The following is a 22,278-nucleotide window of genomic DNA, read 5'->3' on the forward strand; positions in this document are numbered from 1 at the left end:
GAAGGATGTGTGGGAAGGCCAATCACTAAAAGACATTTATCTCCAATATCCCCTGACTTGGCAAGCCATGCTGAGCTTCTCCTTTGGTAATCAAAAACAAACCTTTCATAAATGAAAAGGCCTTTTAGAGCGAATCATTGATATCACAGTGATATACCTGTTTATAGGTATATTACATGACAGCATGCTTGAGATTCAGATATGAGACACATTGCTTTTTTATGATCGTTATTTGAAGTTTTGGCTAAATAAGACAAAATGAAAAGCTGCAGCATATTGTTGGCATGTCTATCCTGCCTGTGTGGACTGTGTCTGACCTCTTATGAGTCTCTAGCAGCACATTGCGGATATTAATTAGTTATTCTGGGACTTATGTCTGTAGTTACTCAACCATAACAAACATGTTTGTGCGGGGGCAACATTGCAGGGTGTTCAGCAAACTCCTGCGGCCACAACAGAGACCTTGAGTTTTCCATCATCAGCCCATTGTTTTATAACCTTGGTTAATCTGTTTATTTCCTTGCAGATAAATTGCTCATTTGGTACTTTGGCAAGAAGATACTTTTACTGATGTTTACTTAGAAGATAAGGTAAGTTTATTTATATAACGCTTGAGAAAATACTACATTAGATGAATGACATAACATATGCTGGACCCATTTAACAAAAGTAAGTCTAAAGTTAGAGGGAAAGAGGGAGAGAAAATAACTAATTATACCTCTTTGCAAAATAGGTTGTAAAATAAATTTTACAAGCAATAACTTGAGATAATTGTCTCCTGTATGATCCTGTTAATCTCTCACTGTCAGGATCTGGGAGCCTGTCTGTTTTTTGCTTTCTACTAACCTTATTCGTCCAGCAGAGGATGTCGAAGCTACAGGAGGAACGTGGACAGGTGTTTTCCATCTTCTGATTGGTGTGTACGCTACTTACGCCGTGGCTGCCTGCTACTCGTCGCCTGAGTGTTGAGCCTATGTGGTAACCAGTTCAAGCCAGCTTTCTGGTTTTGATCAGTTCTGTTTTCGCGTTAGGAAACTGTAACCTGTGTGTGCGACGATCCTATCATCGTTCCTCTAGCGCTTGGACCCTTTTGGATTACCTGTCTGGATTCTGCATACACTCCAGGACCGGCCATTCTTCATCTTCTACTGGACCTATGCTACACTACGACAAGGGTACTCCTCCTGCAGACCTGTTCACCCTCCAACGTAACTCCAGCTTCACCCTCCGCTCACTTCCCACGGAGAGTACGAGTGCTGTGAATTCTACGTTAGTTTCTTAACTCCGTCTCCCCTGGCGAATTCCGTTCTCTCTCTAGTAAGAGCATTTATCTTTATTTTGATTTATCTCTCTATATATATATATATAAAGATAGATAGATATATTGCCGTCTTTGTTTCTTACCTGCTCTTTTCCCTGCACAGTTGGAGAGACCAGACTCCTGTCACTTCCTTGTAGGATTTAGGAAATAATAAACTTCTTTTCACCGTGAGATTATCTCTGCTTGTGTTCTTTCTGTAAGTGGGTCAGATCAGTGTCAAAAATGATGTCACTCACATAATTTTGGAGAAATTTTGAGCAGGTTTTTGCAATAAAACTCTATCACAACATTTTTGTTGTTACGCCTTTTGATGTAGAATCAGTGAGCTTGGGATGACTGTCTTAGTGCAAAGCTACAGCTGTTAAGCATTTGATTCTCATCTAAAATATTTTAATATACAGTAACCTTCTTAATGTGCACAGGTGTCTAGGACCTGTGGTAGCTGAGCTAGCCTCAATTATAAACCTTAAACCACTGTGCTAGGCTGTTGGAATTACAATCATGCTTGAATTATGGTACCAATAAATACGCATGTTTGGTTGCTTTAAGCACTACTGTGCAGATGTGTCGATATGTGTCTCCACTACGAACTTGTCATTCTAAAGGAAATTGCTCCAGAGGTCTTCTGGTTAAGATAAAGCTTTATAGGCTTAGTTGCCATGTTTAACCCTTCCAAGCCATGCTTGTTCAGTCCTCTTTGAGTTGTGTTTTCTATCTATCCCCTTAGACATTCTATCTGAGACATGAAGAAGCTCCAAGTAATAAACGTAGAAAAACACTCAGGGCTGATACAATTCATAGACAGTGACACAGTAAGCCATGTTTACATGCACAAAATTCCTTAATCAGATCAAATATTTTCAGACACAATACACAATTTTTTAGGTGCAAAATTAAATAATTTGATCATGTGTGTTTACATGCACCAGGCTTCATTCAAAATAGAAGTACAAACACAAGACGCGGAAGTCTGTTGGTTCTGAGTGTTGTGTGCACCCAGAATGGACCCGTGCCGAGTTCTGAGACCCGCTGAGGCATTATTGCTATCCATAATTATGCTACAGGATAAGCAACACATATTATGTCATTGTTGCTGTTTCTGTGACAGGATGAAAGAGCAGGAGGATATTAACATCCTTCCAACTTTTGTGCTGCCTCTGTGTTTAACGCTACTGCCAGTCACATTGACATAGGCCACACATGCGCAGTCAGGTCAGTTTCCCTGATGAGAATGACACGACTGGAACAAGTGCTTACATAGACGAATAGTTTGGATTGAGGATCAGCGTAAACCATCCTTCCCATTCGGAATACACACACACATATATATATATATATATATATATATATATATATATATATATATATATATATATATATATATATATATATATATATATATATATATATATATATATATATATATATATATATATATATATATATATATATATATATATATATATATATATATATATATATATATATATATAATCAGTGGCTCTAAGACTGCAAGGGAAGCTCAGCTTCCCCTACAATGTCAAAAAATAAGTGATCAAAAATATGCTGTTGTGTGTACATGTCACTGACTAAATATGCGCTACAACGCGCTCAACTTTTGTTCAGAATCAGCTTCTTATCACTGGTAACGACGCACCTTTCCACTCACTCATTCCCGTAGGTTCAGTGCTTTACACAGTGAGTTGAATAGCGAAGCAAAGAGTGCTTTGTCCTGCCCAGAGACCCCCAGAGACGCTGAGCATCTCTGGGGGTCTATGGGGCAGCCTCGGCTGCAGCGAAACGAGACGAAGCATTGGATAAATGCTGGGCTTTGTCCCGCCCATCGGACGCTCAGCGTCTCTGGGGGTCTATGGGGCAGTGGGCTGGCCTCGGCTGGCCTGGACGCTCAGTTTCTGCATTATGATTGGGTGACTGTCTGAGGCTGAAACCCTTTTTGATTGACAGCGAAATGAGCAAATCAGGAACCTTGAAATTGAGCTTCCCCTCCTTGAAAGACCAGCATCTGCCATATATATATATATACATATGTCCATGTCTACTGTGTCCTTTCTGAATGTTGAGCCAAAGAGATTCCTCTGTCTTAGAAACAAAAGTTCTTTGCAATTACTCTAGAGGTGGCTCAGCTGCTGTCAGTTTCAGATGCTGACAAAGGATGCCCTTTGCCTTTGAAGTGCTTCATCTTGCCTCAGGTAAAAGACTCCATAACTTGGCAAAAAGGAAAACTTTTTGTTTAGTTCTCCGCCTCAAGCAGGCTTTCAAACCAAGCGAGTGTCTCTGATGTTGAAATATACACATTACACATTCAAAATACTACATCGAAGTAAAAAGGAGGCAGAAACATCCCTACTCATTTCATCAAAGTGCAACTTCTCCACTCTATCACGAGAGTATGTTGCACATTTTCTACCTTTTGAGAAGGCAAATCAGAATCCACTAAGAGCTTGTTCACCTGCATTATTAATGCGTTTGGAGTGAAAGAAGTAGCCAAGAGTATGCCTTGAATTCAAATGTTTACCCGACAACATAGGAAACAAAAATCCTGTGGACTGATTTTGCATCCTTAAACCTTTGAATGTTTAATATGTGTATGCTGTGTTAGTATGATTTCACAACATGTTACAGCTCATAATAGTTGATTTTAGCAAATCAATCACGTTAACTGCTCTATCTTTCCTACAGGTGAGAGTGGTGTTTCCAGCCTGGATGTGCACAGCCGTTCTCACCTCCACAGTAGAAGCTTTTGTGGTTTATTATCAGTACCGGCTCCACCTTTGGCTCATTTCCGAACAATTTCCAAGCTTCCTCTAAAATGAATATGTATTGGCTTCACAGTGAATCCATTTGCAAGACAGAATGATAATGAGGAGAAAGTGCTTTGAAAAAAAAAAAAAAAACAATTAATCTCATGTAAGACGGCAGCTCAATGCCTCTAATGAGATGCCATTTTAATAAGCCGGTGTGTAGTACAACAAAGCCATTTGGTAAACATTATTGTTGATTTGTTTGATGACATGCAGGCATTGGAACGAATTGGATTCCCTGAAAAGCAAAACACTTATCAGTACTTGATGTAAAGAAAGTGTGCAATTCAAGTCCTGACATATTGACATTTTGTACACTATCCAACTTATTTTGATTACCCAAGATGCTTTGTGAGAATTTTGCTTTACAAAGTCAAGCCCACCATTCTTACTTGTAAATGGCCTCTAACAAAGCAAACACAGAAAAAACATATCACCTTTATATCTTATGTCAAATAATATTATCATCGCTACACCATGATCTTTCAGAACTGGGACTGAGGAAATGCCTCTTCAATTACATGTGCCAGCATATTTAGTTGCTTCGTTATCTCCACCACCATGGACATAGGATGGAAGTAAAAATATTACATTTAAATTTTGATCTGGCATTTTGATCTGGCATTTTTTGGAGATCAAAGTTTTGAGTGGGCTCACTTGCTGTGCATGCATCTTTAAATTGTCTCAGTTTTTCAAAATGTAGTAAACGACCTGTTTCAAGATCCATGATAAAGAGCTCCAGCTTGTTTTCAAAAGCAAACACGGCTTGTTGAAGGGATAACACTGTATTTCCAATACCTTGCATTTTAACGTTGAAGTGATTCAGATGTTCAGTCATATCCATGAGATAGTAAAACTTGAGGAGCCACTCAGTTTCGGCTAGCTCAGGATGCTCGATGTCTTTCATCTCAAGGAAAGTCCGGATTTCGTTCAGGCAAGCCGCAAAACGGCTAAGCACCTTCCCTCTTGATAACCAACGCACATTGCTGTGCAAAAGTAGACCGTGATAGTTACTTCCAACTTCATCCAGCAGTGTTTTAAACTGGCGATCATTTAAGGCTCGGGCAACAATTAAGTTGATCACACGAATGACCAGCGACATCACTTCACCAAGCTGCCCGTCACACATCTGAGCACAAAGTGCCTCCTGGTGTAGAATGCAGTGGAAACTTAGGATGGGTCTATTTTAATGTTCACGGAGAAGTGCCACAAATCCTTTGTTTTTCCCCACCATACACGGAGCACCATCAGTACACACTGAGAAAAGTTTATCCATAGGTAGATTTTTGTCTTGAGCAAACTCCATGAAAGACTTGAATAAATCCTCACCTCTTGTGGACCCTTTTATTGGGAGAACAGCAAGACTTTCTTCACACCGTTTGTCACCAGAAGCATATCTTGCAATCACACTGAACTGCGACAAATGGCTTACGTCTGTTGACTCATCCAAAGCCAGAGAAAAGAACGGCGCTGCATATATGTCCTTCACTTGCATTTCCTCCACTTGGTTTGCCATCATGATGGTACGATCATGCACAGTTCTTGCCGAAAGAGGCATGTCTTGTATCCGTTTGATTATCTTGTCTTTGTTCGGAAGATCATCAAAAAGTTCATTGGCTACATCCAGCATGAACGTTTTAGCATACTTGCCATCTGTGAATGGTTTTCCATTCCTCACTATTGCTAAAGATCCAGCAAAGCTAGCGGAATTATAGTCACCTTGCCGGGTCCACAGGCAGAGTTGCTGCTGGCTAGCTTGCACCCTACTCAGTAACTCTTGGCACGCTTTCTTTCTGCTGTCTCCCGCAGGGTATTTTGATGCAAAGGTAGCATGGCGTGTGTCGAAGTGCCGCTTTACATTCGACCATTTCATCGATGCAATTTTGTCATTGCAAATTAGACACACCGCAGAACCTGATCTCTCCACAAAGGCGAATTGTTCGGTCCATTCGTCCTGAAATGTACGATACTCCTCATCTTTTTTTCTTTTTGCCATCTTCTTCGCCGAAGGGTTAGCTTTGAGCTAATGACTGAGCAGACTGATTCAAAAGGGGGTGTTTACCTGTTTACCCAGCAATGGCCAACGTAGGCTATTATCATCCAATTATAATGGACAATTGCTCCTGCAGCCAACTGCAGCCCTGAACAGGACATGAGCAGTGGAAAATCGATGGATGGATGAAAAATTTGAATATATTATGTTTTTTCTGCGAGCCAGATGAAATTCTCAGAAGGGCCACACCTGGCTCGCGAGCCATACGTTCCTGACCCCTGGTCTACACCATCAGAATAGACAGATGTTAACTTTGTTACTGTTTTCTCAGCCAAACAACATGCGTATTACTATGCTTCAGTTGAGCTGGTTGCTGTATTTTTATTGGGATAAAAATAAAAAAGCTTCTTCCACTCTTGCCAGGGTTAGAATGAACTGACAACTCGCTTCTGAACAGGTGGACTGATACAGCCACAGCCTAAACCAGTGTAACGTTTTCAGTTCGAGTTGATTAGCATCTCGACTTCCAACACTCTGCAGAGTTCCTTCCTTTTCTACAGATTCACTGCAGTATGACATCTGTCAACTACAGGAAAGAAACTATTACTGAGAATAACTTCACAGAGCCTCACTTCAAAACTCTGAACTATACCATTAACTGTGAGGCTGTGTGGCACTTCTTAACTGTGGTTGTCACTGATAAGGGTTAAGTGCCACCTTGTTAAAATTGATCTTCCTGATATTTATTGATTTTTAAAAGTATTTCTGGATATTTTCTTAACAAACTTTTAAAACGCCTTTTCTTAGATATGTTAGCCCTTAAATGTAAAATATGGTAAATGCACTTGTATAGTGCTTTATGAAGTCCAAGTCTCCAAGGCACTTTATACTACAAGCAGTCATCCACCCATTCACACACTGACAGTGGTAAGCTACATTGTAGCCACAGCAGCCCTGGGGCAGAGTGACAGAAGTGAGTCTGCCATACAATCGGCACCACCAGGCCCTCAGACCACCATCAACAGGCAAGACGGGTGAAGTGTCTTGCCCAAGGACACAACAACTAAGATGGACAGAGCGGGGGTTCACAAACAAGTTCCTTTTTTTGGTTTCTTTTCAACATGGAAGGACAAACCAAATATGCAAAATGTTCCTAATGACTAGTTACAGTTCAAATAATTTTGTTAAGGCAAAATGTATGGAAATTATTACACCAGTTTCATTAGTTGAATTCTGCTACTTAATTTTTCCAGTACACTGTTACATTTTCACACAGTTATTCAATGTTCACCAGCATTTTGTTTTGCAGAAGCTGAGATTAAATAATCTGAATATGAAACAACTTTCTTAAGTTAACTTTGATTATCAAACTGAAGCGTATGCAATATATACTAAATCCCAAAAACACAATATATATATATATATATATATATATATATATATATATATATATATATATATATATATATATATATATATATATATATATATATATATATATACTCGGCCCCTTTGAACTGGTCAACCTCTTGCCACATTTCAGGCTTCAAACATAAAGATATAAAATTCTAAGAATCAACAACAAGTGAGACACAATCGTGAAGTGGAATGAAATTTATTGGATGTGTCAAACTTTTTTAACAAATAAAAAACTGAAAGGTGGGGCGTGCAATATTATTCGGCCACTTGGGGTATGTCTCTATCAGTTTTTCACATCGAGAGACTGAAATTCTTGCCCATTCTTCCTTGCAAAACAGCTGGAGCTCAGTGAGGTTGGATGGAGAGCGTTCGTGAACAGCAGTCTTCAGCTCTTTCCACAGATTCTCGATTGGAATCAGGTCTGGGCTTTGACTTGGCCATTCCAACACCTGGATATGTTTATTTGTGAACCATTCCATTGTAGATATGGCTTTATGTTTTGGATCATTGTCTTGTTGGAAGATAAATCTCCGTCCCAGTCTCAGGTCTCTTGCAGACTCCAACAGGTTTTCTTCCAGAATGGTCCTGTATTTGGCCCCATCCATCTTCCCATCAATTTTGACCATCTTCCCTGTCCCTGCTGATGAAAAGCAGGCCCAAACCATGATGCTGCCACCACCATGTTTGACAGTGGGGATGCTGTGTTCAGGGTGATGAGCTGTGTTGTTTTTACGCCAAACATATCGTTTTGCATTGTGGCCAAACAGTTTGATTTTGGTTTCATCTGACCAGAGCACCTTCTTCCACATGTTTGGTGTGTTTCTCCCAGGTGGCTTGTGGCAAACTTTAAACGAGACTTTTTATGGATATCTTTGAGAAATGGCTTTCTTCTTGCCACTCTTCCATAAAGGCCAGATTTGTGTAGTGCACGACTGATTGTTGTCCTATGGACAGACTCTCCCACCTCAGCTGTAGATCTCTGCAGTTCATCCAGAGTGATCATGGGCCTCTTGGCTGCATCTCTGATCAGTCTTCTCCTTGTTCTAGATGAAAGTTTAGAGGGACGGCCGGGTCTTGGTAGATTTGCAGTGGTCTGATACTCCTTCCATTTCAATATGATTGCTTGCACAGTTCTCCTTGGGATGTTTAAAGCTTGGGAAATCTTTTTGTATCCAAATCCGGCTTTAAACTTCTCCACAACAGTATCTCGGACCTGCCTGGTGTGTTCCTTGGTCTTCATGATGCTCTCTGCGCTTTGAACAGAACCCTGAAACTATCACAGAGCAGGTGCATTTATACGGAGACTTGATTACACACAGGTGGATTCTATTTATCATCATCAGTCATTTGGGACAACATTGGATCATTCAGAAATCCTCACTGAACTTCTGGAGTGAGTTTGCTGCACTGAAAGTAAAGGGGCCGAATAATATTGCACGCCCCACTTTTCAGTTTTTTACTTGTTAAAAAAGTTTGACACATCCAATAAACTTAATTCCACTTCACGATTGTGTCCCACTTGTTGTTGATTACAGGAGTCTCATAAACACAAGTTAATTTCTTTTTTATTGCACTATGAAACCCAACTTTCGGAGGCTGCTGCCTGGACAAGCAGAATGTAGCTGAGCTCCAAAGAGTCAACCTGAGTCAAAAGTGAATGAAAGCCGTTGAAAGATGGATCAAATTTGAGCGTTAATGACTGCCTTGTAAAAGAACACAGAGCTTTTCAGAAGAAAACAGATCTGCTTGTTATCGACTGAAAGCCTGCTGACTGTATTCCTGCCTGCCTGGGTGTGTTTACTTATTCATCAAGGTGGAGAGGCCCGGCTACTTCCTCAAACTCTCTGTCCCAGCAGTTATCCTTTCCCTGCTGTCCGACAAGAGGGGCCGACCCAATTAAATATGCATGTTGACCATCAAGTTGAGATTAAAGTTCTCCAAGCTTTGTGCTTTGCTTGTTAAATATTCACAAGCTCTGCTTTGTCTGTGTGGCCTGCATGTGCACCTGTGTGAAGGTGCTGCATCCTGACCCAGCACCCAGAAAGAAAAGGGAGGACGTGTGTGTGGCAGGAATAAGAAACACTGAGGGGTCTCTTTGGGTTATTTAGAACAGTTTTATCTGAGTTGTACTTTCTTCACATCACTCGGGAGTGAGAGTCACACCACAGATAAACATCACTGGATCTGACTACAATGAAAACTTAATAATGGAAAAAAGGCAACTTAAGTTATTGAGCATCAAGTTGTGCAGTTTTTTTAATCTAGACTAAAGGTATAGCTGAAAGTAGTTGTTGCTATGCAGCTTTATCTTAACATAGTTTTTGCTTTAAGCTCTGTTCTTTTTTTCCCCCAAATCTAGCTGCTGTTAAGGAACAGACAACTGCTGTCCGCATAACCAGCTAATAAACATAGCTGCTTTCTTTTTTCTCAGTGAACTGGAACACTAACAGCCCCGTTACTCTGCATATCTCTTTTACATGGCATATGAAAACATGTGGCTTTAAGTAAATCATTTCTCAGCATCACTCGCCCATCCATCTGATTTAGTGTAAATAATTTGATCATCATATTTACAGTCGAATATAGTGGTGGCCATGTTATGGCCTTGGATTGCTTTTGCTGACCTGTACGGCCTACCATAATAGATCAGTTTATGACTTGAAGGTCAAGTGCACCTGGTTCATACTAAAAAACTGTCTAATGTGACTAAATAAAAAAAACATCTGCAAAGAAGAGAACGCCAAAATTGGAAAAAGACTCATTGCCAATTATTGCAAATACTTGAAGGCAGCTGTTGTCGCCAAGGGTGGAACAACTAGTAATCAGGTTTATGGGGCAAATAATTTTTCCCCCAGGGCCAGGTTGCTTTGGATTGCTTTGTTGCCCTTAATAAATAAAATCTTAATTTGACAACTGCTTTTTCCATTTGCTGTTATTGTTATTAAAATTAGCTGGATGATCTGAAAAAGTGTGACCAAACAGCAAAAACATCAGAGACCTGTAAACCAGCAGTTACTTTCTCATGGCTGCACATTGTAAGATAAGAAACTAAAAGAGATTTCAAAATAAACTCACACTTTGTTGCATTGCTCGTTGGATTCTGCAGTTTGCTCTGTAACCTGCAAAATATCTTTAATGTGTGATCTACCATTATTTTCTCAAAATCTTGATTATTTTTTAGACAAGAAAGGACTCTAAACAAGATTGATGAATGATAAATTTGGAAGCTCTGCCTACAGAAGGATCCAACGCACATTTCTTTTCGAGTTACAGCTTTACAAAGCTTGTAAGATCTAATTACTGTCTCTGTATTTTGTTCTTAATTGCCACTGAACAGTGAAAAACGGACATCCACAGCTTCCAGTAGCTTCTGTTCTCCATGCCGAACCTGACCACTAAATCCTTAATACACAATCTTCATCACCATCAAAGAATCATCATTAAAGTGATAGTTACAAGAAAGTTCTCTTACTATGATATCTGTAATGTTTTCTGGTTAAAAAAATACTCCTCTTGGACAAATAAGTAGGCTTTTTAAATGAAGCAGAGTCATCTCAGAGTGGTGATGCCAAAAGTTGCCAGAAAGGTTCAGACCCAGGCCCATGTTGTTTTTCTAGTTAGCATTGTTTCAAAGTGTGCTTCATACTGCTGCAATAAACAACTGAACATGGTATGCAACGAAGAGAATAGCATCCTGTTGTCTAGGCCTTTGCAGTTTTAGTTTTAAAGCAATCCTCCAAGGTTCAAGGGAGTCTGCAATAGAACAATTTAATGAGTGTGGTATCCTCTCCTCAACTGCTACAGAGACCTGCTTTTGCTTTCACTGGTTTCATTAGGATCCCTCCGTACCCTCCTGGGTTTTTTTCTTTAAAAGGGAGAACAATCTGGGGAATGTTTTAACCCAAACTAATAAAGTTGGACTTGGTCCAGACTTGGTCCAGACAACAGCCCTCGGCACTCTTGTACTTCTCATCTAGATTGTTCTGATAAATCAGAACCTCCAGGAACGGACTTCAATAGGTGTGAGAGAACTGTTTAAAGGGATCCAGACAGAACAAAGAACAGGTTAAAACTTGTGAATCGGTTGACTGTCGCTTCAGATGAAATGAAAACAGAAACCACCAAGAGCCAAGCAGCGCTGGGACTGGAAACTGCTGGAGAACCACTGTCTGTTTGTCCCCAGTAAAGACAGTTTTAGGTTTCCATGGGCTGAAGTAGTGGCGGCCATGAAAACCACCCCTGTTTCAAAATTAACACCTACAAGCTAAGCTGGAACTTATGGATGCCCACATGGACAAGTCAGGTGTTTTCTGGAGAAAAGCTTATTAGTCAAATCGCAAATATTTACCTTTGTGGCCACAGTGACAAGATGTGTGTTTGAGGGAGTCAAGGTTAGGCTTCTTAATCATGAAAGCATTGTACACACCTGGCAGCATCATGTCATGGGATTTTACTACCAGTGGTAGTGGTGCATTGCAAAAAGTAGATAAAACAGTAAAGAAGGAAGAAAACCTCCGTATTCTTCAATGTTACCTAAAATCAACAACTAGATGATTGCAATTTGGACACAGTTGAGTGTTGCAACAGAACATTGACCCCAAACAGACATAAAAATGGTTTCAATGGACAAAGTAACATCAAACTACTGGAATAGCTTTCACAAAGCTCCGACCTCAACATTATTAGAAATATTGGGTCTTTTGAGAAATAAATGGCAGGAAACCAATTGTTAAATCTATTCTACAAAGTTCACTGCTCAAATATCCTCTCATTAATATGTTATAGGCTTGTTGTTAGCCACAAAGATTTATTGGTTGAGGTCCAACCCGCTAAGGGACAAGCAAGAACTATTAAACATTAAAATCCACAAATAAATGACATCCATGCAGACAACAAGTGATTTTACCATTATGACAATACATATGAAATACTGGAACCAATATATCTATATATAACCAAGAATAAATATCTTTATAGATATATTTTTGGAATGTGCCTTTAATACATATTTTATCAATTTTCTAAGGAGATGAGCTTCAACTTTAATATTAAAAGCATTTATTGTGTAATTTTTCATTCTGTCACAAATACCTACCAAACTGGTAATTTGGCTCTGGTCTTCTGCCATCACCATCATGTTTTTCGATTTAATTTTAAGCAAGTCAAAGCTTTGCAGTCCAGCTAATAAGCCATCAAAGGAAGTCTATAAATATCCTATAAGCCTCTTTATTTCTGCTCTATTCTTGTATTAACATAAATATGAAGAATGACAGTCAAAATTCACTGTAACAGCTTTAAGCAGCTTCTACTTTGTCATTGTGCTTCAACCCCCAGTAGAATCCCTCAGCTCTAATGTCATCAATGCCTGGATGTTGCGGACCTTGACATAAAAGTACTGTGTGTACAACCAACATTACAAACACACACTTTAATGTATTTTATTGAGATTTCATGTGATAGACCAAAATAAAGTAGTGCACAATTATGAAGTAGAAGGAAAAAGATTTACAAGCAGGAATCTGGAAAATGCACATAAATGCAATGTGCATTTAATTGTACTCACCCTTCTTTACACTGACACACCAAAATGAAATTCACTGGGAACAAACAGCCCACTGAAGACCAAGTAACACATCTGAATGGTTGGGGATAAAGTTGGAGAAATGTGTAATGCAGAGGAAAGGTTATAAAATATGGTCTCAAGTGGACAAATAAAGGATCAATCTTTACTAAAATAAATTCAAAACAAATAAGGATCTGGCGCATACAAAACCTAGTTTTTTACAGTGTAAACAAGGATCTGGTCCATGCAAATGTATTCAGCAGCAGACCTGCAGAATGTCTGTCTTTCTGGTAATTTTGCACAATATTTTCTTTAGTGGTCAACTACAGCAACAGGGTAGGTTGCTACGGTTAGCTATTTCTTTCTACTCTAATTGTCAGCTTCAGTCTGGGTCCACCATAGCAAAGGGGTGGACTGGTTTGTTTTCGTTGCTTCACTATTTAGTAGCTGACTGCGCCATCAGCTCATTTACATTTTCTTGCGTTAATTTGTCATTGGCCTGTCCAGTTATTTAAACAGATAGCATAAGCTTATATCGCCCAGGTGGTTTACTACTTCACTGTAGCAGATACAAGTGCTTTACTGACCTTTTAAGTTGCTCTCAAACATTAGTGTTGTAGCGTTATTGCAGCTAGCATGTGGCATTGTTAAGCATTTAGCTTTTTTTTTCTTTCTGTCTGCCTCAACGGAAATGCTCCTTCGAACAATGCTTTTGTGTTTGCCTTGTTGGCTAAAAAGGGTCGTATGTGTTTTTTTCTGGATGTACTCGACATGTCACCCAAGTTTAACAGCAGCAGCTCATTGTTTTGGTCAGGTGAGCTGCTGCAGGGACGGGAGATGCTGGGTGTCTGTTATTTCATCGCTGCTGCCGAAAGACGTGCCACAATTTGGGCAAATGTAAATGGATCTGTTTATATTGTTTTTAAAGCAAATCGGTATATTTTAATGATTAATTTGCTTAGTATCGATTATATCGAAATAAGGATTATTTTGACAACCCTACTCTAAACATAGAGACTCCTCAGTGAAACACAGTGATGCCAGCATCATGTTTGTGAAAATACTTTTCTTCAGCAGGGACAGGGAAGATGGTCAAAGTCAAAGTCAAGAGGCATTAATATCTTTGCATGAAACGATGCATATGGTCATTCTGTGGTTATGATCAGTCCAAGTGTGTATTTTTACCAGGTGCAGTGATGCTAAAAGTACTCCCCCTGGAGTTGTGCCATGATGCACATTTCTCACCTTGTTTTATTCTCAGTTCAGATCATGTATGTGTGCAAAATTATTGCGCTCTGTTCAGAAAGAGTGACATTGGGAGCTGAGCCGTGTCCTGTTAAAGCCGTCATTACTGGATGAGAATTTTTAAAAGTATCTACAGTTTCATAGTGACAGTCCAGGCCTGTCTATGATAGGTGCAAAACATAGGAGAGGCTCCTGCTGTATCCTTCAGTTGACTTTTATTAAACAATTTTGCAAGAGTAATTGAAAAAACATTTTCACAAAGTATCAGGAATGAGGAAAATGTCTGATAATATTAATAGTAACAGTAGTCTAAATATTAATCTAGGTAGTTCTAGCACATTGGTTTTAGCTTAAATTAGCCTTTACCTTAGTTTTTGCAAGTAAAAAAGGGCCTCTTCATTATTATGCCCCACTTATCAAACTAGGACATTGTATCTTCCTGACAGCGTATGGTCACCAATCCCGTGAAATCATACAGCAGAAAATCACCATCCATCTGACATTTCTCACAGGGGAAATAGCAGCAATAACTCCTGACTGAGTTGGCATTTGGAAGTTGGACGTTTGTGCCTTGGGGACAAGACAAGAAGTTGTGGGATGAGAGTGGTGAGGGAGCAGCGAACAAGTTTTTCTCTCTATCTTTCCTGTTGTGGAGAGGATGCGCTTTATCAGTCACAGCTACCGGGAGACTGGCCCTGTTGGGCACAGACGTTTGGTGAAATCCCCACATTTCTCTCTACACACTCCGTAGCAGGAAGTCTCTCAGAATAGAAGGCAATAATATGCATGGAGGGGTCTTCTTAGAGGAATTGTACGACACCATATGGGAGAAACAGCCGGCACAATATTGAAACACTGAGTTAGACATACTTATCTGATGCTGCTGAGAGCCAACATTCCTCATCCAAACCCACAAAACGAAAATGCTTTCAGTGGCATTGGTATTTCCTAATATCACCCTACAGCTTTCAGACAGCTCAAGTTTGAATGGTAGGAAAAAAAATTTTTTATTTAAGGGATATCCATTAAATCTATGAACAGACATAAATATGTCCCCCAGTCAGGTACAATGAAACAACCTCCCACCACCAACAATTAAGATATTAATTATATTAAAATTATTTTCTATACTTCGTGTTTTCAATAAATCTTTTGAAGAAGGGGAGGTCTCCAAGTCCATGTATATTATGCATATAGTCGTTATTCCTAAAAAGGACAAGGATCTTAAACAATGCTCCTCATATCGACCAATCAGCTTGCTTGCAGTTAATATGAAAATGCGCTCCAATATCATGGCCAACTGATTAGAGCGCGTAGTGACTGACACCATCAATGCTGATCAAACTGGTTTTATAAAAGGTCACTTTTCTTCCAATAACACTAGACATTTATGTAATATAATGCATTATCTAAATTTTCATCAAATTCCACGAGCCATTGTATCGATGGATGCAGAAAAAGCATTTGATCGCATTGAACGGCAGTATATGTTAGAAATATTAAGAAGATTTGGCCTTCAATCTGATTTTATTGGCTGGGTACAGCTGCTGCATAAAATGCCTATGGCTCATGTTGTGACCAATGGTTTTGTCTCTGACCCATTTGAGTTAAATAGGGGCACAGCTCAGGGGAGCCCACTATCGCCCTTGTTGTTTTCTTTAGCTATAGAGCTTTTAGCAATTGCTGTGCAACAAACAACAAGCATTAAAGGAACAATGATAGGATCCATACAACATAAAATTCTGCTGTAAGCAGATGCCATTCTTCTAACTGTTACTGACCCCACAAAATCAACATTAATTGTGTTAATGAATTCGCACGTGTAAGGATAACTTTTCTAAGTCCGAAATTATTCCCTTGGCCATCATAAAAAAACGGGAGCCTGACTTTGTGAAACCATTCAGATGGGCCCCTGAGGGACTCACATTTTTGGGTGTTAAGGTTATGCCTAGGATCAGCCAACTTTATGAGGAAAATGTTAATCCATTAATTAAAGATGTAAAGGAGAAAACAGCTAGTTGGATGAAGCTTCCTATGTCTTTGCTGGGCAGGATTAACTTAATCAACATGACAATACTCCATAAAATAACGTATCCTATGTCTATGCTTTTCTTAATTCTAAAAATAAACCATCTTGAGGACATTTAAATTAAATTAGATATCCTACAACTCTCTAAACAGCAGTGGGGATGGGACCTACCCAGTGTAGCACATTATGTAATGTCAATGCAAGCTAACATTATTTCTGTGTGACAGACAAAGCCACCATGGTATGAGACAGAGACAGTGTTATGTTCCCCAATAAATGTTCTGGACAAAAGTAGACAAGAATTGCCAGTTATGGCCAGGAAAAACGTCATGATTACAAATGTCATTAAATCTTGGCAGCATTTAAAAAAAATATTTGGGGCACAACAAATGGTCTGCTCTCTTACATCGCTTGTAAATAATCCAGAACTATAAGGAGGGGACACTGCCATACTTCTGGGTATGGGGCTCCTACTCTATGAAACCAAGTGTTTAAGGCCTTACCCCTTACAAGCAGCAAGAAAACAAAACAAAACAAAACAAAAAATTATATATATATATACTCGTACTCGTACTCGTCATCTTCCGCTTATCCGGGACCGGGTCGCGGGGGCAGCAGACTCAGCAGAGACGCCCAGACGTCCCTCTCCCCAGACACCTCCTCCAGCTCCTCCGGGGGGAGCCCAAGTCATTCCCAGGCCAGCCAAGAGACATAGTCCCTCCAGCGTGTCCAGGGCCGTCCCCTGGGCCTCCTCCCGGTGGGACGTGCCTGAAACACCTCCCGAGGAAGGCGCCCAGGAGGCATCCGGTATAGATGCCCGAGCCACCTCAACTGCCTCCTCTCGATGTGGAAGAGCAGCGGCTCTACTCCGATCCCCTCCCGGATGGCCGAGCTCCGAGCTCCTCACCCTCTCTCTAAAGGAGTGTCACCCTACGGAGGAAGCTCATTTCAGCCGCTTGTATCCGGGATCTCGTTCTTTCGGTCATGACCCAAAGTTCATGGCCATAGGTGAGGGTAGGAACGTAGACCGACCGGTATATTGAGAGCTTTGCTTTTCGGCTCAGCTCTCTCTTCACCACAACGGACCGGCACAGTGCCCCCATTACTGCGGCAGCCGCACCGATCCGTCTATCGATCTCTCGCTCCATTTTTCCCCCACTCGTGAACAAGACCCCGAGATACTTAAACTCCTCCACTTGAGGCAGGAACTCCCCTCCAACCTGAAGAGGACAAGCCACCCTTTTCCGGTCGAGTACCATGGCCTCGGACTTGGAGGAGCTGATCTTCATCCCAGCCGCTTCAAACTCGGCCCTTGGCTGCATCTAGAAATCCTGTCCATAAAAGTTATGAACAGGACCGGTGACAAAGGGCAGCCCTGCTGGAGTCCAACATGTACCGGGAACAGGTCCGACTTAGAGCTGGCAATGCGGACCAAACTCCTGCTCCGCTTGTACAGGGACCGGATGGCCCCTAATAAAGGGCCCCCAATTCCATACTCCTGGAGCAACCCCCACAGGGCATCACGAGGGACACAGTTGAATGCCTTCTCCAGGTCCACAAAACACACGTGAACCGGTTGGGCAAACTCCCATGAACCATCGAGCACCCTGCAGAGGGTATAGAGCTGGTCCAGTGTTCCATGGCCGGGACGAAAACCACACTGCTCCTCCTGAAGCCGAGGTTCGACTATCGGCCGGACTCTCATCTCCAATACCCTGGCGTAGGCCATACCAGGGAGGCTGAGGAGTGTGATCCCCCTGTAGTTGGAACACACCCGGGCTTCTTATGAAGGGGGACCACCACCCCAGTCTGCCAGTCCAGAGGCACTGTCCCCGACCGCCACGCAATGTTGAAGAGGCGTGTCAACCATGACAGCCCAACAACATCCAGAGATTTGAGGTACTCAGGGTAGATCTCATCCTCCCCCGGAGCCCTGCCACCACGGAGCTTTTTAACCACCTCGGTGACTTCAGCCTGGGTGATGAAAGAGTCCAACCCTGAGTCCCCAGCCTCTGTTTCCACCACAGAATGCGTGATGGCAGGATTGAGGAGGTCCTCGAAGTACTCCTTCCACCACCCGATAATGTCCTCAGTCGAGGTCAGCAGCCTCCCACCCCCACTATAAACAGTTTTGGCGAAGCACTGCTTCCCCCTCCTGAGGCGCCGGACGGTTTGCCAGAATCGCTTCGAGGCCAACCGGTAGTCCTTCTCCATGACCTCACCGAACTCCTCCCAGGCCCGAGTTTTTGCCTCTGCCACAGCGCGGGCCGCAGCACGCTTGGCCTCACGGTACCCGTCAGCCGCCTCAGGAGTCCCAAAAGCCATCCACAGCCGATAGGACTCCTTCTTCAGCTTGACAGCATCCCTTACTGCCGGTGTCCACCACCGGGTTCTGGGATTGCCGCCGCGACAGGCACTGCAGACCTTACGGCCACAGCTACGGGCAGCAGCATCGACAATAAATACGGAAAACATGGTCCACTCGGACTCTATGTCTCTAACACCCCCGAGATCTGGTCAAAGCTCTCCCAGAGGTGGGAGTTGAATACATCCCTGGCCGAGGGCTCTGCCAGGCATTCCCATCAGACCCTCACTATGCGCTTGGGCCTGCCAAGTCTGTCCGGCTTTCTCCTCCTCCAGCGAATCCAACTCACCACCAGGTGGTGATCAGTGGACAACTCAGACCCTCTCTTCACCCGAGTGTCCATAACATGCGGCCGAAGGTCTGATGATACGACAACAAAGTTGATCATCGACCTCCTGCCTAGGGTGTCCTGGTGCCAAGTGCACTGATGGACACCATTATGTTTGAACATGGTGTCCATTATGGACAATCCGTGACTATCATAGAAGTCCAATAACAAAACGCCGCTCGGATTCAGAACGGGGAGGCCATTCCTCCCAATCACGCCTCTCCAGGTGTCACTGTCATTTCCCACGTGGGCGTTGAAGTCCCCCAGCAGAATAATGGAGTCCCCGACAGGGACACCAAGAAGTCCGGGTACTCCGCACTACCGCTTGGCCCATAGGCCGAGACAACAATCAGAGACCTATCCCCAACCCAAAGGCGCAGGGATACGACCCTCTCATCCACTGGGTAAACCCCAACACGAGACGGCTGAGCTGGGGGGCAACAAGCAAACCCACACCAGCCCACCGCCTCTCCCTGTGGGCCACTTCAGAGTAGAAGAGAGTCCAACCCCTCTCAAGGAGATGGGTTCCAGAGCCCACGTTGTGCGTGGAGGCGAGCCCGACTATTTCTAGTCGATATCTCTCAACCTCCCGCACAAGGTCAGGCTCCTTCCCCCCAGCGAGGTGACATTCCACGTCCCTAGAGCCAGCCTAAGCATCCGGGGATCGGGCTGCTGAGGTCTCCACCTTCGTCCGCCACCCAATCCTCTTTGCACCGGTCCCTCACGATTCCCCCTGCAGGTGGTGGGCCCACTGGGGGATGGCCTCGCGTCTCTCGTTCGGGCTTGGCCCGGCCGGGTCCCACGAGGAGCAACCCGGCCACCAGGCGCTCTACGGCGAGTCCCGACCCCAGGCCAGGGTGGGACCCCGGCTCCGCCGTACCGGGCGACGTCACGTGCCTCGATATTTTTGTCCTCATGAGGGATTCTTGAGAATATATATATATGTATATACACACACAATACCAGTCAAAATCTTCACATTCTTCAGCAATTCAAAGAGAATGTGTCCAAACCTTTGACTAGTAGTGTAAAACAGATAGAGACAAAGAGATAGAGAGAAACAGATAGATGGAGATGCACTGCCTGGCCAAAAAGAAAGTCGCCACCATAAAAAGAGGTCACACAATCTAATACTTTTTTGGACCGCCTTTAGCTTTGATTACGGCACGCGTTCGCTGTGTTCTCATTGTTTCGATAAGCTTCTGCAATGTCACAAGATTTATTTCCATCCAGTGTTGCATAAATTTTTGCCAAGATTTTGCATTGATCATGGTAGAGTCTGACCACTGCGCAAAGCTTTGTCCAGCACATCCCAAAGATTGTCAATGGGGTTAAGGTCTGGACTCTGTGGTGGCCAATCCATGTGTGAGAATGATGTCTCATGCTCCCTGAACCACTCTTTCACAATTCGAGCCCGATGAATCCTGGCATTATCATCTTGGAATATACCCGTGCCATCAAGGAAGAAATAAACCATTGATGGAATAACCTGGTCATTTAGTATATTCAGGTAGTCAGCTGACCTCATCCTTTGAACACAAACTGTTGCTGAACCCAGACCTGACCACCTGCAGCAACCCCAGATCATAGCACTGCCCCCACAGACTTGTACAGTAGGCACTATGCATGATGGGTGCATCACTTCACCTGCCTCTCTTCTTACCCTGATGCGCCCATCACTCTGGAACTGGGTAAATCTGGACTTATCAGGCCATATGACCTTCTTACATTGCTCCAAAGTCCAATCGTTATGCTCACTAGCAAATTGAAGCCTTTTTTCAGGTTGGCCTCACTGATTAGTGGTTTTCTTAAGGCTATACAGCTGTTCAGTCCAAATCCTTTGAGTTCTCTTCTCATTGTGTGTGTGGAAAAGCTCTTACTTTCACTATTAAACGTAACCTGGAGTTCTACTGTTGTTTTTCTTCGATTTGATTTCACCAAACGTTTAAGTGATCGCCGATCACGATCATTCAGGATATTTTTCCAGCCACAGTTCTTCCTCGAAGATGGTGGGTCCCCACTTTCTCTCCAGTTTTTAATGCGTTGGACAGTTCTTAACCCAATTTTGGTAGTTTCTGCAATCTCCTTAAATGTTTTCTCTGCTTGATGCATGCCAATGATTTGACCCTTCTGAAACAGACTGAGATCTTTTCCTCGACCACTGGATGTGTCTTTCAACATGGCTGTTTAAGAAATGAGAAGCAACTCATTGCACCAGTTGGGGTTAAATAACTTGTTTCCAGCTGAAACATAATCGCCCATACAGTAATTATCCAATGGGAGGCTCGTACCTATTTGCTTAGTTAAATCCAAGTGGTGACTTTTTTTTTGGCCAGGCAGTGTATATAAAGGAAAAAATGCAGCACACGTTGTAGATGACTGATAAAAGTTCAATATTTGTTTGTGTTTTTTTAATGACTGTAATATTATACTGTGTTTATATATCGATTATGTTAAATTCAATAAAACCAGCAGTAATTATATTGCTGTTATTACAAGAAAAATATAACAACCATGTCTCCTTTAAGTGTTTGTTAAAGATTTCCTTTTACAAAACTAAGAATGGATGTACTGTTTTCAAGGAACAAATTAAATTTTATTGCTTTTTGTTTTGTTTTTCCTAGGAAAATATTAAACAAAGGTATGGTCAAAACAAATAGCTGCTTGTCAAAGATTTAAGGGGCTGCTATAGCAGCCACAATGTCTGTTGGAAGAATACTTTGATTTCCATTCCTGCATTTATTCAGCTGTTCTAAAAAACTGCATGGTTGAATGGCAAAATAACTGGCCTAGCCAAACATTCCTATTCTACAGTACACATAAAATGATTAGCAGCTTCAACCAGTTGGTATTTTGAGAACAGTTTGAAATAAAAGCTCAAAAACCTGATGCATCTGAGTGCATTTATACTTTGAGTTGTGCTGTGTTGTTTCAAAAGCAGAAGCTACAATCCCAAAACATTTTTTTTTTAATTGCATCAGTAGTGCAATTCAACCCTCAGGCTTAAAGTGCTGAATGTTACATAAATTTAAACCTGTGGAAAAGTGAGTTGTTTATTTTCTTTCATTCACTCCTAATATATTTCACTCAACCACTATATGTGTGTCATGAATTAAGGTGCTGACTTGACGTAAGTCAATGAAAGCTTAAATACTGTCCAGTGTCAGTCACTTAAATGCCAGTTTTGCAAAAA

At 41.9% G+C, this 22,278-nt stretch overlaps 1 long non-coding RNA gene across 1 annotated transcript; it reads left to right on the plus strand.

Moving 5' to 3' along the window:
• Positions 1 to 924: 924 nt before the first annotated feature.
• Positions 925 to 1,610, plus strand: LOC124859692. Its single transcript, XR_007036175.1, has 2 exons — positions 925 to 1,317; positions 1,425 to 1,610. It is a non-coding gene; the product is annotated as an uncharacterized LOC124859692 (long non-coding RNA).
• Positions 1,611 to 22,278: the final 20,668 nt, after the last annotated feature.

Source organism: Girardinichthys multiradiatus, chromosome 2, assembly GCF_021462225.1.
Source record: "Girardinichthys multiradiatus isolate DD_20200921_A chromosome 2, DD_fGirMul_XY1, whole genome shotgun sequence".
Taxonomy (NCBI): domain Eukaryota; kingdom Metazoa; phylum Chordata; class Actinopteri; order Cyprinodontiformes; family Goodeidae; genus Girardinichthys; species Girardinichthys multiradiatus.